At 40.1% G+C, this 15,170-nt stretch overlaps 1 long non-coding RNA gene across 1 annotated transcript; it reads right to left on the bottom strand.

Moving 5' to 3' along the window:
* Positions 1 to 3,313: 3,313 nt before the first annotated feature.
* On the bottom strand, positions 3,314 to 7,101 carry LOC143419686 (uncharacterized). The gene is made up of 4 exons (XR_013099697.1): positions 6,508 to 7,101; positions 5,552 to 5,700; positions 5,140 to 5,216; positions 3,314 to 4,200 (listed from the first exon to the last, which is right to left on the bottom strand). It is a non-coding gene; the product is annotated as an uncharacterized LOC143419686 (long non-coding RNA).
* Between the last annotated feature and the right edge of the window lie 8,069 nt (positions 7,102 to 15,170).

The raw sequence follows: 15,170 nt of genomic DNA, 5'->3' as shown, positions 1-15,170 counted from the left end.
CTACAAAATTCACCACACTGGGAAGGGTGAACTGGGTTGCCCGGCCCTGGCCACGAGGTGTCCCTTATTTATTTTTCAGGGAGTTGGCAACCCTAGGTACACTTCAACTGTGAGAGACAGAATGTGAAAAAAAAAAAAAAAAATCCATGAATTCACATGGTAGGATTTGTAAAGAATTTATTCGTAATTAGGGTGGAAAATGAGTATTTGGTCATCTCAAACAAGGAAAATCTCTGGCTCTCACAGACCTGTAAGAAGCTTTTCTGTCCCCCACTCGTTACCTGTATGAATGGCACCTGTTTGAACTCATCATCTGTATAAAAGACACCTGTCCACAGCCTCAAACAGTCAGACTCCAAACTCCGCCATGGCCAAGACCAAAGAGCTTTCGAAGGACACCAGGAAAAGTATTGTAGACCTGCACCAGACTGGGAAGAGTGAATCTACAATAGGCAAGCAGCTTGGTGTGAAAAAATCAACTGTGGGAGCAATCATCAGAAAATGGAAGACATACAAGACCACTGATAATCTCCCTCGATCTGGGGCTCCACGCAAGATCTCATCCCGTGGGGTCAAAATGATCATGAGAACGGTGAGCAAAGATCCCAGAACCACACGGGGGGACCTGGTGAATGACCTGCAGAGAGCTGGGACCAAAGTAACAAAGGTCACCATCAGTAACACACTACAACGGCAGGGAATCAAATCCCGCAGTGCCAGACGTGTTCCGCTGCTGAAGCCAGTGCATGTCCAGGCCCGTCTGAAGTTTGCCAGAGAGCACATGGATGATACAGCAGAGGATTGGGAGAATGTCATGTGGTCAGATGAAACCAAAGTAGAACTTTTTGGTATAAACTCAACTCGTCGTGTTTGGAGGAAGAAGAATACTGAGTTGCATCCCAAGAACACCATACCTACTGTGAAGCATGGGGGTGGAAACATCATGCTATGGGGCTGTTTTTCTGCCAAGGGGACAGGACGACTGATCCGTGTTAAGGACAGAATGAATGGGGCCATGTATCGTGAGATTTTGAGCCAAAACCTCCTTCCATCAGTGAGAACTTTGAAGATGAAACGAGGCTGGGTCTTCCAACATGACAATGATCCAAAACACACCGCCCGGGCAACAAAGGAGTGGCTCCGTAAGAAGCATTTGAAAGTCCTGGAGTGGCCTAGCCAGTCTCCAGACCTCAACCCCATAGAAAATCTGTGGCGGGAGTTGAAAGTCCGTGTTGCTCGGCGACAGCCCCAAAACATCACTGCTCTCGAGAAGATCTGCATGGAGGAATGGGCCAAAATACCAGCTACTGTGTGTGCAAACCTGGGCCCTATTTCAGGAAGCCGGTTTAGTGCAAACTCTGAGTAAGTATACCCTGAGTTAACGAAAACTCTGGGTTTTCGGTTTCACAAAGCGAGTTTAGATTAATTCTGAGTGAGTTACTATGACGACACACTCCGTGAAGCTAACCTGCCCCCTAGCAGGTTTACTTCAACTAACCCTGACGTTCTCCGCCTCTTTGTCGGAAACCTGACTGTAGGAAGTGTCAGACATGGCGTGTCCCTTCCTTGAAGAGCCAGTAGATGTTGAAGCCCAAATTCTCCGCAGAGCTCTCCGCCGGGAGAGAGTGATTAGAGCGCGTTTGGACATTTTATCATTTCCTGATGATTTCCTGTGTGAACGTTACCGTTTTTCAGCACAATCTATAATTTATTTGAATAACATCCTCAGGCCTGATATTGCTCATGTGACACATCGCGGACATTCTCTCAGTTCTGTACATATTATTTGTATTGCACTTCGGTTTTTTGCAAACGGGAGCTTTCTGTATAATATTGATGACGCTGAGCACGTTTCCAAGGCTACCGTCTGTCGGGCAGTCAGGAATGTTACAGTTGCACTGAAACGTCTCCTGTACTCGTTTGTGGTGTTCCCCGGTCATAGACCCACAAGATTTATCAAAGAGGGATTCCACAAAATTGCAGGTATCAGAATGAACAAAACTTAATTCATGATGTGGTGATACTTGAACTACTACTTAAATCTTACATTTATATTCACGGTTCCCAGGCGTGATTGGCTGTATAGATGGCACTCACATTCCAATCATTGCTCCTTCAGTAAATGAAGGAGACTATGTGAACAGGAAGTCTTTCCACAGCATTAATGTACAGGTACATGGTTCCCTGTAGCATTTCAAACTAACAAATTATTTCATTATAGTAATGGATGCTAATTTGTGTTCTCTGCACTGTGAAGATCATATGTGATGCTGCCAACATTATCACAAATGTGGAAGCCAAGTGGCCAGGCTCTGTGAGTGGTGGTGGTGGAGGACCCCCACCTGTTTTTCGGGCCTTTTTTTTCTGTTGGCTATAACGGGTCACATTTGAGCATACAGAGTAAGCAAATATGTACTTGTAATGTGCTCAGATAATTTCAATAAGTGCTTACAGAAAGAAAATTAATGTAGCCTCTAACTGCAATTGATTTACATCGGACAAACAGACCAAGCACTATGGCTCATGATACAATTACACCTTACCTGTTTGGACTATATTTTTATATTTCATTTTTACTTGCTGCCAGGAACGTTTGGGGCCTGTTGGGTTGCACCTGCGCTCACATCACATCACGAAATAAAATGTATGAAATACAAAATAAAATAAAATAAAATAACGCGTTAAATGGGTGGAAATCCCTAGATCAATGTTTAAATTAACACTCACGCATTGACTCTGTCGGCTTTGTTTTGCCATGCATGCTCCCTTTCTTTTGCAGCTGAGGCTGTGTTACTTTTTTTCCGCGCAATTTGCATGTTATCGGCATATGCTGCCATCAGAATTTCGGCCTCAAGCGCTGTAAAATACATTGACCGCGCCTTCTTTCCCTCCGTCTCCATGGTGACTCGCTTAATCTGTGCTCCACTAATCAGGGCTTTATGTATCCTCGTGCGCGCGCTTAACTTGGTGTTAAAGCAACTCCGCGTTGACTGAACTAATTGTTATCAGCCTTTCTGAAACCGAATATTCCGAGTTGGACAGTTCGGGGTTACTCAACCCTGAGTATCGTTTTTCACTCTGAGTTTTCTAAACCGGCTTCCTGAAATAGGGCCCTGGTAAAGACCTATAGTAAACGTTTGACCTCTGTTATTGCCAACAAAGGTTATGTTACAAAGTATTGAGTTGTATTTTTGTTATTGACCAAATACTTATTTTCCACCCTGATTTATGAATAAATTCTTTACAAATCCTACCATGTGAATTCATGGATTTTTTTTTTCCACATTCTGTCTCTCACAGTTGAAGTGTACCTCTGGTGCAAATTACTGACCTCTGTCATCATTTTAGGTGGGGGAACTTGCACAATCGGTGGCTGACTAAATACTTTTTTGCCCCACTGTAAACACACTCGATTATCACTAAATCAAATTTAACACACGTTTGTAATGACGCTAATTCAGTTTACAATAGGGTTCATTCGCTCAGTCAGCAGGTGGCGGTATCCTCGTACACTGGGGAGTACACTGCCATTAAACGAACAGAAGAAGAAAACCCTTGCACATGCGCGGTACGGATCGGGTAGGCCCGATTTGTACGGTCCGACTTTGCACATGCGCAGTAAGGATCGGGAGTCCCGATCTGTCACTATCTTTTTATTTTTTTGTTTTTGTCTACATTATATTAAATGTTTCATTATCGGAAACATTTTAAGAGATACTTGTTATTCTTAACATCTTAACAGATACCTGTAGCTATCGTAAAATGCTTTGACCGGAAGTAGACACCTTTCGCGCATGCGGGGTGCCGATCGGGTTTCCGGTACGGATCGGGTAGTGACAGGCTGCTCGAAATGCGGCCCTCAAATGCCTCCTTCATTTCCCTGAATTTTAAGGCTGTGGCGGTGTCACTACCCAAGAGTCTGTTTCTTAGACCATGCACTACTGAGATGCACTGCCTTCCACCAATGTTCATTAGGACATTCTGAATGACTTCAAAGATGCCCTTAAGTTCCTTTGGATAGTCTATGTTGAGGGCAAAAAGAAGGCCCATCAGCATGGAAATGGCACTTGAGACATCCCTCAGATTAGACAGGATTACTGCTGCCTCAAGGACAACCAACACATCGAAGATGTCTTCTTCTTTCACCATCACAATGCCAACTTTCATCCTTTTAGAAAACGTGTCTTCAATAACTGTCGGCTATAAAAGGGTTCAAAGACAAAAAATAAAATAAAATTACACAATTACAATTACACAATATCCCTTGTGCTTAAGAATTCATGTCTTTCCAAAGAAGAGCCATACTGATGCCTTGGATGATGGTGATTGGCTTTGGGTAACACTTATTAGTTGTTTTGGTTAATTATTAGTTTTTTCAGAATGAGATATGCACCCCCATGTTACAGATCAATTTCTTGCTTTAAACAAAGACCATGTTCATAAATAACTGAGCATGTCTTCAAACAAAATCCAAAGCACTTTACACATTCAGTCATTCACACACATGGGTGGATGACTGAATCATGGCTCAAGAGTTGACAGTTCGTCTTATAATCGGAAGGTTGTCGGTTCGAGCCCCGGCTCCGACAGTTTCAGTCATTGTGTCCTTGGGCAAGACACTTCACCCGTTGCCTACTGGTGGTGGTCAGAGGTGGCGGTGGCGCCAGTGTCTGGCAGCCTCGCCTCTGTCAGTGCGCCCCAGGGTGGCTGTGGCTACAATGTAGCTTGCCATCACCAGTGTGTGAATGTGTGTGTGAATTGGTGGATGACTGGATATGTAAAGCGCTTTGGGGTCCTTAGGGACTAGTAAAGCGCTATATAAATACAGGCCATTTACCATTTACAATGTGAGAAATCAAACGTAAAGCTGAAGTGAACAGTACAGCAGCGAAATGTCAAAGACCCTGGTGAAGACATGAATAAACACAAGACAGTAATAATATCAATGCTAGTTTGCCAGTTAGTTTCTCTGAAACCCAGACCATCTCCAGTGTCAAAGATCTTGTAATAATACATTTGGTGAGGAAGAAGTACACATGTTATCATGTGGCATCTATTGTTTTATAGATGCCACGTGTTTAATTTAAAATCCACTGTGGTGCTGTCATTATTAAATTTACTAAAAGAAACAATGCTAACCTTCACAGTCTTGAAAGTGTGTGAGGGATCTTCCTTTAGAAAATGAGGTCCTCTGTCCTCTTCCTTTGTGTAGGGCTCTGGTCAAAGTCAAAAAGAAAACAAAAACACTTTTTAAACAGTGTTTATGAAGCATGTAGACAGCTCCAAATTCACAGCTTTTTGATACATAATTCCATCAATATATGATTATCATTGGAGATTTTGAATCAGGCTTATCAGGACATTCAAGTAGAATATGATATCCAACCTACCACCAATACACACAGATTCTGTAAAAGTTACCACACTAAATGTCCAGTTGTGAAATATGATGACAGACTTTACTTATCAGCTTTCTTTCAATGAGTTCATCAGTTGAACTGGATAACCTAAAACTTAAACAAAGGATTAGATTTCGCAGTTGAACACTTACATCATCACCGAAGCATTTTATGAGCCTATAGCCCTCCTATGCCACTCTTGATTTTGTACAGCTCCACGAACCTCTCCATAATGGTCAAGCACAGCAAAAAGGAACCCTTTCAGGTCAACAGATGTAAGACGGGCAAATTCTGCTTCAACCTGAGCAATAGAAGAAGAGGGGTGGGGAGTACAGACAGAAAAGATTCTTTGAGACCCAAATTTAAGCAAACCGTCATCTGAGGTCCATTAGAGAAAACACAAACACACAAAAGCAAACAAACAAAAAGATGCACTTTACCTGCCGTTCAGCAAACAAGGAAGTTCAGAGAACAATAAGCTCTGTCTTGAAATCTTTTAAAGTAGAATGATTGTGAAAATTACTTATGTGATGTAAAACCTTAGTAAACGTGCGATTAAAATTAGTTTATGCCACCTGCATGCGATCATCAATAGTGCAATATTATGTAGCCCTCATTTACTCAATACCATTAAATAAATGGGCTTTGGGTTCTTTTTCTAGTGTACTCTCGTACGATATTTTTAAGTTAACTTCTCTTTTGTTTCTGGGATCAATGAAGCTTATTCCTTAACAGTAGCACTACACGCAAAAATTAACACTAGTGTCTATAGTGCAGTAAATCATGTCATACACCATGTAAAGTAGAGCATTGCAACCCTCCTTTAATTTACCAAACAATGAAAACAAGAAAATAATAAAATGGCAGATTTCAGTATTCAGGCAAACCAACAAACACACACAGCAATTTACCCACTGTACACAGAATCTCCACACATACAGTGTAAACCACCAGTGATAAAACAATTATAGTCCCCAAACTAAACCTAAAGCCGGCAGAGATAAACCCTACGTTGCAGGCCTGTATTGATCCAGTATAAATCCAAAACGATCTCCCAACCGGAAGTTCTTCACTCAACGAGCAAAAAATAAATAAATAAACTCAGTACCTTGTGAAACGTGCAATCCCCACCAGCTTAATCCAGGCAACAAGTTGTCCTCAGCTCCTTCAGAAACACTCCGCTCTGAATGCAGTAGCACAAAGATGAGGAAGGTCCGTGATCTCCACGTGCTCCACAAGCTACCTGTTTTAGCTTCCCACGTTGCCAGAGGTACTCTGAGTGACGCGGGCACTCAGAGTGACTATCTGGGGTGTGTCCGTCGTTATCCAGTTCGGTAACGATCCTCTGCAGCTTGTTACGTTCCACAACTATAGCGAAACGGCAGCCTACAGTAGTCCTTATTAGCGAACGGCTGGGTTAGCCTCACTTTAACTTAATGCGTGCACAGCCACAAGAAACAAAGCACACAGTCCAGCAGACTCACGCTGAAACTTTACGTGTTATGTCACTAGCTTACCGACACTGTGACTTATCTCTCCCAAAAGTCAAAACACACTTACTCTTAGTACATAAAAACAAGCTAACTTCTCCGGATGCTCCGTGTAACTCACGCACCACCGCCCTCTCTTCTCGCGCTCTCGTCTCTTTTTCCCTTTTCCTTCTCCACCCTGTGTTACCTTCACAGACCTTATCCCCGTAGGAAATTACAGTTCTCACAAACAATTCACAAGAAAAGAAAGAACTTGTTTTAAACAATGCAAACATGTTTTTAATCATTTTACATGAACTTTTACCTTTTTAAATATACAAGAAAATTTAAATAAATGAACTCTTTGATATTTATATTCTCAGATTTCACTTATCTTTTACTATTTATGCATCTTTTTAACCCGGGTTACAATTACTTCTTAAGAAGTACCCTGACACTACAATCTTTATATCATTTGTTCTACAGAGCTATTAAGTTACAATATAATCTGTGGTGTTTCCAGTCAGTGGCATGTCCAGCGGGGTGGCCTGGGGGGGCACAGGCCACCCCCCCAACCAGACTGGCCACCCCAGGTGCCACCCCAAAGGCAAAACAATAAAATTCAATCAAATATCAAATGTACAATTATGTTTTAACGGTGAAGCTCAGATATCCGAGTGTAAGTGAATGTAGCATCGGCTTCTGCGCTATGTGCATCACGTTAGCAAAGGTAGGAGAGCCAAGCACGAAAGATGGCACTGCAGGAAACAATTTTTCGGTGAAAGAAAATGAGGACAGAATAAATGTCCCGGTAAGTAATATTAAGTTTGTTGAGTTTAGTAAACTTCGGTGAAATTAGAATACCAAGGAAAAAATAACACTTAAAGAATTATTGCAGCCGTGGAATATATCAGACAGTATGCTACTGAGGGGAGCTAACATAAGAGTTATGAGTTATAAGATATAATCTAAGTCGTAACATTGCTGTATGGAGCTGCAGATTTGGTTGCAGGTTAACATAGCTGGACTGGCCATCGGGCATACTGGGCATATGCCCGGTGACTTATTTTTTATTTTTTTTGTAATGGCATGAACAATGAGAGGTGGTGGATTGGCCAGATGCAGGTCGAGGTGTAAAAATAACTCAGTTGTTTGGTGGTGGCTATGACGGAGCTTCCACAGAGGCCAGCAGGTGGATGAGGGAAGGGGAGGCAGGAGGAGAGAGGCAGCCGCCAGTCCGAGTGTCAGGTGAACTGAACTTCAGGTAAGAAGTTATGACCTGCAGTCTATCTGGGTCAGATATAAACCAAGTTTAGGTGGAGTTTATTTTCGTTGTGCTGACTTTTTACCGTCAGTTGCAATAACTCGTACTGCGTTCTAGCCAGCTTGACGGAGTTTCTATACAGCTGGGTGGGTGCTATGATGTTACTGATAGTGAACTTTATTTTATTCATAAGGTTAGTTAGTAGAGTTGCCAACGGCTCCTTAAAAAAATGGAATGGTCCCTCATTCAGAGAAAATATTACACGTTTCGTATTGAGCTGAGAAGAGACGCAGTTTGTCCCGAACTTTAGCTAGAATGGAAAAAAGACACAAAGCTGGAGTTATTCTATCGTTACGCTGCACAGCTGCCTCTTCTTCTCTCATTCTCTCCTGTTGCTACTTCAATCATGAAACTGATCAATGATCAGCTGATCGGCTTTTCTCTCTTGTTTGTTTATCGCCCACTTTGCGCCAGAAAGAGGAAACCAGCAGATGTCGCGCTAAACAACAGCTGCACGTTTAAGCTTGATCAGCTGTTGTTAGAATTTATTTAATATTAATTTCTAGTATCAGCTGATGTTTGCTGGAGCCACAGCTGTAAAGCTGCTGGTCATGATGTCGGTTTGGATATGTGGTGAGAGGGAAACATGAAGATGAAACCAGGAGATGTCCTTACTGAATCATCAGAGCTGTGATGGAGAAACAAGTTTACCTTTTAGGTGACATGGATAAGTTGAAGGGAAGTTATGAACTGTTTCTGAGAGACAAATAACACCAGGATCCTTTTCTAAGTAGCTGACAGCTGATAGCTGTGCAGGGGCGGGTCTAGCAAAGTTTTGCCAGGGGGGCAGGTAGGGCATTAACAGGGAGAGGGGGGCACAAAGAAATACTTTTTTTTATTCTCAATTCAAATATTTAGCTTTTATTAAATAATTATCTGAATCTTGCGAACAAAGTTTTTATCTGACGTAAAATGTATAGAAATCATACATATACCAACAAGACTGTACATCACTGTCACAACAGGGTTTGTTTTCAGTCAAAGGCTTTATGGCTTTAATACCTGGTGGGCCGGTCTGTAGTCAAAATGCCCGATTTTCTGTCCCAGTCCAGCCCTGCAGGTTAATACTGGCAGTGTCACCATGCCAGCTGACTGTATTTCATCATCAGCCAGTGTTGTTCTTGATCAATATTACCAAAGTTGACCATAAGGCAGCATAGAAAGTATTTACTTGCTTTCAGGTTTCATTCAAATGTTAGTCTTTTCATTTGTTTCCCCACTTTTTTCCTGTTTCAAAATCAAACACCAGTTTGTGAGAAGATTATCTTCTTTTTTTTAACAGGCACATAAAGTTTTACATTGGAATTGGCTAATTTGTCAATTGTTTGTTACAAATGTTCGTATTTTAATATTCAAAAATGTTTTTGCCCAAAACATATGTGCACTACATGTCAGTAAAAATACTATGCAAATATTGATGTCCTTGACTGCTGAATAAACACTGACTGATTGTATCTCTTGTACTTTATCAACGCAGTATCTAAAAACTTTGCACCGTAGTGGTTAAAATCTCATTCTAATAAGAGTTAAAAGTGCATTCGGTTGTTAGGTTTATAGGGTTATTGAATTATGGTTAACGGTTGGTAGAATTTTTTAAAATATTATCTGCCAATACGCGTTTCGTATTGAGCTGAGAAGAGATGCAGTTTGTCCCGTACTATAATGAAAAAAAGACACAAAGCTGGATTTATTCTGTCGTTACGCTGCACAGCTGCCTCTTCTTCTCTCATTCTCTCTCCCTCCCTCTCCTGTTGCTACTTCAATCATGAAACTGAAAAATTTTCTAGACACGCCACTGTTTCCAGTATGACAAAATGCACAAATTGTGACTTACCATTTGACTCCACTGACAAAAATAAATCCCCAGCATCAAGTTTGGCTTCACAGACCTAAAACAAGTAAAATAAAAATATATATTTTATAATTATTTTGTTTTCGCCATTTATTCATGTTTGCTAAATTTCTGACATATGAACAATGTTAGTTTTGTTACAATACAGGGAATTCAGTTTAATTAAAAGGTAAATTATGAAAAAAAACAAAACAAACAAACAAACTTCTGCAGTATACCATGCCAAAAATCAGTGTCTCTTATGCCAATTATTTTATCACTACAGCTCTTTTAGTATGGAAACTCACACAATCTAGTCATACTGATCACAAGAGTTCAAAAATAAGTTAAAATAGTGAGCTGTTGTTAAGCATAAAGCATTTCAGGGTAACAAATAACTGCACAATATAATTAAAGCAAAAAATAAACACTGGAGGACTATCTGATAAAAACTAATATAATGCTGGTTTTACCTTGACATGGACATGAAAATTGGACTTACTGAAAATAGCTAATTGATTTTTGGTTTTAGTCTGCCACCTTACCTTCTTTCCACACAGGATCTTGCGCTCACAGTAATAACACAACAAAATGTAATCGATCCGAGAACACTGAATCAAATTGCAGAATATCGAACAACCAGTCAGGCATGAAGCGCTGTCTCAAAATCTTTCTGAGACAAAGCCATAACTCAGTGTCAATGACAGTACAACTTACAATAAAATATTTAATGCAATGTAATGTTAAGTAGCATCCTGTGAGGGATGGAAGATGATGATGATGATGATGGTTTTGTGCATCAGAATATTCCCAGTGCAGGGTAGAAGTAAAGGATAAAAGGAGAGAAACATAAACACGGCACATTTCCAAGGATGGCTCAGTGTATGAGAAACAGCTCTAATCTCAGATGTCAGTGTTAGATGCTGTCAAGGCAGGAAAACAGGCACAGGGAGATGTGTGGATGAGCATAGGCTCTTCTATTTGATGCTTGATATAGCACTGTCTACTTGCTGAAAGCTTCTGGCAGTTGATTTGGATACTATCTGATTTACGCCATAATATACCTAGGGAACTGGATTTGTTTGTGACATAAAGGAGTATGTTGAAGCATGATCATCATAACAGGGGTTTGACTTACTGCATATGGACAAAATAAAACAAAACTTGTGAAAATGAGAAAATTAGTAATCACAAGATAACAGTGAATGCAGTTACCACTCACTTTGGAGAGAATTTCACCCATCCGTGTTTAGAACAGTTTCAGAAAACAACATTCAAGCACAACGACATGTGCATGCATATTAAGATTTGTGTGTCTTGTTAGGTGCAGGTCAGTGTTCAATGTTTCCTCTGAGATTGTGAAATCCCCCCATAGGTGGGTAACACGCGTAACACACAATTCGACTCTGTGACTACTTCTGCTGCTGGCTTAACGTCAAAAACAATGCTCCTCCCATTCCATGTTGAACATCTTATACTGAAAGGCATGACTGATTAACTACACAGCATTTCCAGCTTCAAACTATCAAAAGAGACTTTCATACATGTAGGAGTTTTTCATGTGTTGCCTGTTACAATCCACACCATAGTCAGCAAGGTTTTAATGATAAACATTTAAATTGCAATACTAACTACTTTTGTAACCTTGAAGATTGCTAACCATTTCTTCCCTATTTCCTTCTTAAGTTTTTTTGCATTCACCATGCTGGTGTGACCCTTGGTGACATTTGAAATTAATTGCTTATTTTTCCATTCAAAAGGCCAGGCTGTGAAAATACAGCGACAAGCTGGGAGGACAGCTGCAGCTGCTTTGAACTGTGCCGGCTGAGGCTCTGACGCTGGGTATGGTTACTGCCAGGACTTTGGCTGCATTTGTGGTTGATTCGACTGCATCCGAACACAGGATTTGAGCCCGGAGTGGTTTTATCAGATATGACAGATGTGTTACAGACTCACCACAGGAGTACGGGATTACTGTTCCTTCTGTTCAACATTCACTCAGTCAGAACAACCACGCCAGGCCACTATGCACACACACAACTGCTGCATCTAGCTAGCATTACACCTGTTATGAGCTAATGTGTCACAGCCAGAAGCTAAGCAAAGCCATGGCTCCAGTCACCCTTGCTGTGACAGCATCATCCCATGGCCACAGTGATAATCACAGACAATCAGCCTTTCTCAATCAGCCTTGAAAACAGTAGGTTACAAACCTAGGTTAACTACCTCCTCTTGTTATTTCTAACTCTAACAAAACAAGTAATTACAGACTGACTGACTTTTCTCATTTTCCCCCTTTTTAATTTAAAGTTATTCATTCACAAACACATCCTTACCTCACCACATGACGTAGTGGAGATGGCAAATATTTTATCAGTTGTTGCAACTCATTAGAGCCGCAGTTATCTGTTTACTCAAAGTATTGAAAATCCTTAAGTTATTATTTCAGCTTTGGAGGGCTGGAAAAGACTAGGAGCGATGAGCTGATCAGATACCATGGTATGTCAATTTTGGCAACTCACAATGATGGCATGCAAAGTAGCCACTGGTGATACAAATTGGCTTAGTTCCCAGTTAAAAAACAAACAAAACAAAAACAGAAAAACACTGAAGCTATGTTACTGAGGTCACTACCACTGGGAGTGCAGGACTGGTGACAGTGTGATAATTGAAAGGAGTAACTGATATGTCTTAGGGTTCGGTTGTGCCTACATTCGGATTTGCATGTAGCGCCAAAGTAAGTTTGCCCACAAATATACAACACTGACCAGTTGCAAACTCTCTTTAAACTATTTCCATTTTAGCAGAGGTGGCAAATAAACAGACTTTCTTTACTCAGACAACATTTAGGCGGAGAACCCTGACATCTATGTAGTGGCTCAGCATAGAGAAAAGAATCCCAATTCACAAGCTCAGCCATACTGAGGTGGACTTGCAGGTCTTTAATATAAGAATCAGTAGGTTATCTTTGTGTAATTAAATTTTAAAATAATGACATCACATGTAAGCTTTAAATCTGCATTTTATCAAGTGTCACTGAGCAGCCATTACATTTAAATCTAGCCTTTCTTCTTCCTCTCCTGTCCTGTCTGGTCTCCCACATCTTTCTCCATCTCTGAGTGAAGCTCTCACTCTTGTCTCTACCTGTGAAATACAGCAGCTGGACTTTTAGCTATTGAATTTGAATTTCAAGTTACCTGCCACTACACAAAATGTCACTGTCTACTTGCTTGCTCCTTTTCTGTAGCGCTAGCTAGATTCTAAATTACTGCAAACACAACGTACAGACACCAGCACTCCTTCCAGCTGGCGAGTATAAACGCTATAAATGAACAAAGAGTAACAAGTCTGCTTTTAAAAATGTAAGAAGCAGAAAGTACAGGAGTAAAAGCAAAAAGTTGTCAGAAAATTAAATACAGTTATCTAAAAATTCTACTTGAGTACAGTAATGAAGTATTTGTATTTTGTTACTTCCCACCTCCTCATTTAAGGTAGCAGTTAAAAATATAGGAAGCTATCATTGAATCAGTGTTGTGATTTCCACATTTTAGCTTTCTGCTCTGCAATAGCAGAGCTTTACAGTCTAAAGGCAGCTCTAGAATTTTCTTAAGTCCACTGATTATTATTACTAGTTCAAAAAGCAGCTAATGAAACATGGGATGTATATCTTGTAAAACTACTGATTGAGTCAACACACCACAGTTTGTCTTTTTTGTTTGTTTGTTGGTTTTTTGTTTTAAAAAATGCTTAAAGTTGAAGCATAACTTTAGAAAATGCATCACTATCTCTCCTGCACTTTGGCTCTGTGTGAGAGAGCAGGATGTTACAGCTTCTCAAAAAGTAATGAAGCTTGAGTGCATTGTCCTGTCGTGCTTTTGATAAATCAGTGCTTTTAAACCTTCATTTGGAATAAGTTTGCTCCCTTGTTTATTTCCCCCAAGCATCATCATCAACAACACAATCACATGTTGACAGAATATACAACTACTTTTGTTTAATGTATGCACCTAAACCCCATACAAAGATTTATCATTCATACTTCCTCTTCTCTCGTGCTCCCTGTTGCACTACCTTTTTAAATCAAAGCCATAACCATAATCAAGCAGTGAATAGTATATTAAAGTTATACAAGTTAGTGTGTCATTAAAAGCTGGTGTCGAGTATTGTACATTTAGGTAATGTCAGTACAAAAGGAGAAAACCTTTACAGCAAAACACACTCATTATATGATTGTTTATCAGTCTTGATAATAATTTGCGAAACACAATGAGCCACAGCTCAACAACAACAACCTGAAGTAGTATAAGCCTCCTAATTTGGATTCCTTGAGATTTATACATCTATTTAGGTAATGAGAAAACCCTGTTTTTGATTATGTATTCGTTTTTTCAGTGGGAAATGGCCTGTTCCATAACTTGATACAAGAAATTCAGTTACATACGGCGCTATCAAAAATGCCTCTTTCATAATTTTGTTTTTTGCATCTTTTTCACACTTACATATTTTAGATTATCAATCAACTTTAATATAAAAGACAAAGGACAAAGATAACCCAAGTAAAAAATGCAGTTTTTAAATGATGGTTTCATTTATTAATGAAAAAAAAAACATTCAAACATACCTTGGCAGCAGGAACTGCAGTTGTGATAACTGGCAATGAGTCTTTTACATCACTGTGGAGGAATTTTTGTCCACTCGTCTTTGCAGAATTGTTTTACGTCAGCGATATTGGAGGGTTGCTAATCATGAATGACCTGTTTAAGGATATGGTGAAACATCTCACCTGGATTTAATGGATTAAATCCAGACTTTGGGTAGATTGCTTCAAGCCCTTTCCTTTTCTTTTTTCTTTTTTTAAAAAATTTGAGCCATGCTGAGGTGGACTTGCAGATATGTGTTGGATCATTGTCCTGCTACATAGTGAGCCCAAGCTTTAGGACATGAAATGATAGCCAGACATTCTCCTTTGTTTTTTGTGTTTTTCTTTTCAGAGAGCAGATTTCCAGTTTTTTCTTCAGATCTTGAAGTACCAAAGTAGCCCTAGACCACCATATTTGTATCATCAGTCCACAGAATATTTTCCCAAAAATCTCAGGGATCATTAAGAGGTTTTTGGTCAAATGTGAGACAAGCATTTATGTTCTTTT

This window comes from Maylandia zebra, linkage group LG7 (genome assembly GCF_041146795.1).
Source record: "Maylandia zebra isolate NMK-2024a linkage group LG7, Mzebra_GT3a, whole genome shotgun sequence".
Lineage (NCBI taxonomy): Eukaryota > Metazoa > Chordata > Actinopteri > Cichliformes > Cichlidae > Maylandia > Maylandia zebra.
This window is presented reverse-complemented; position numbering and strand designations above follow the sequence as displayed.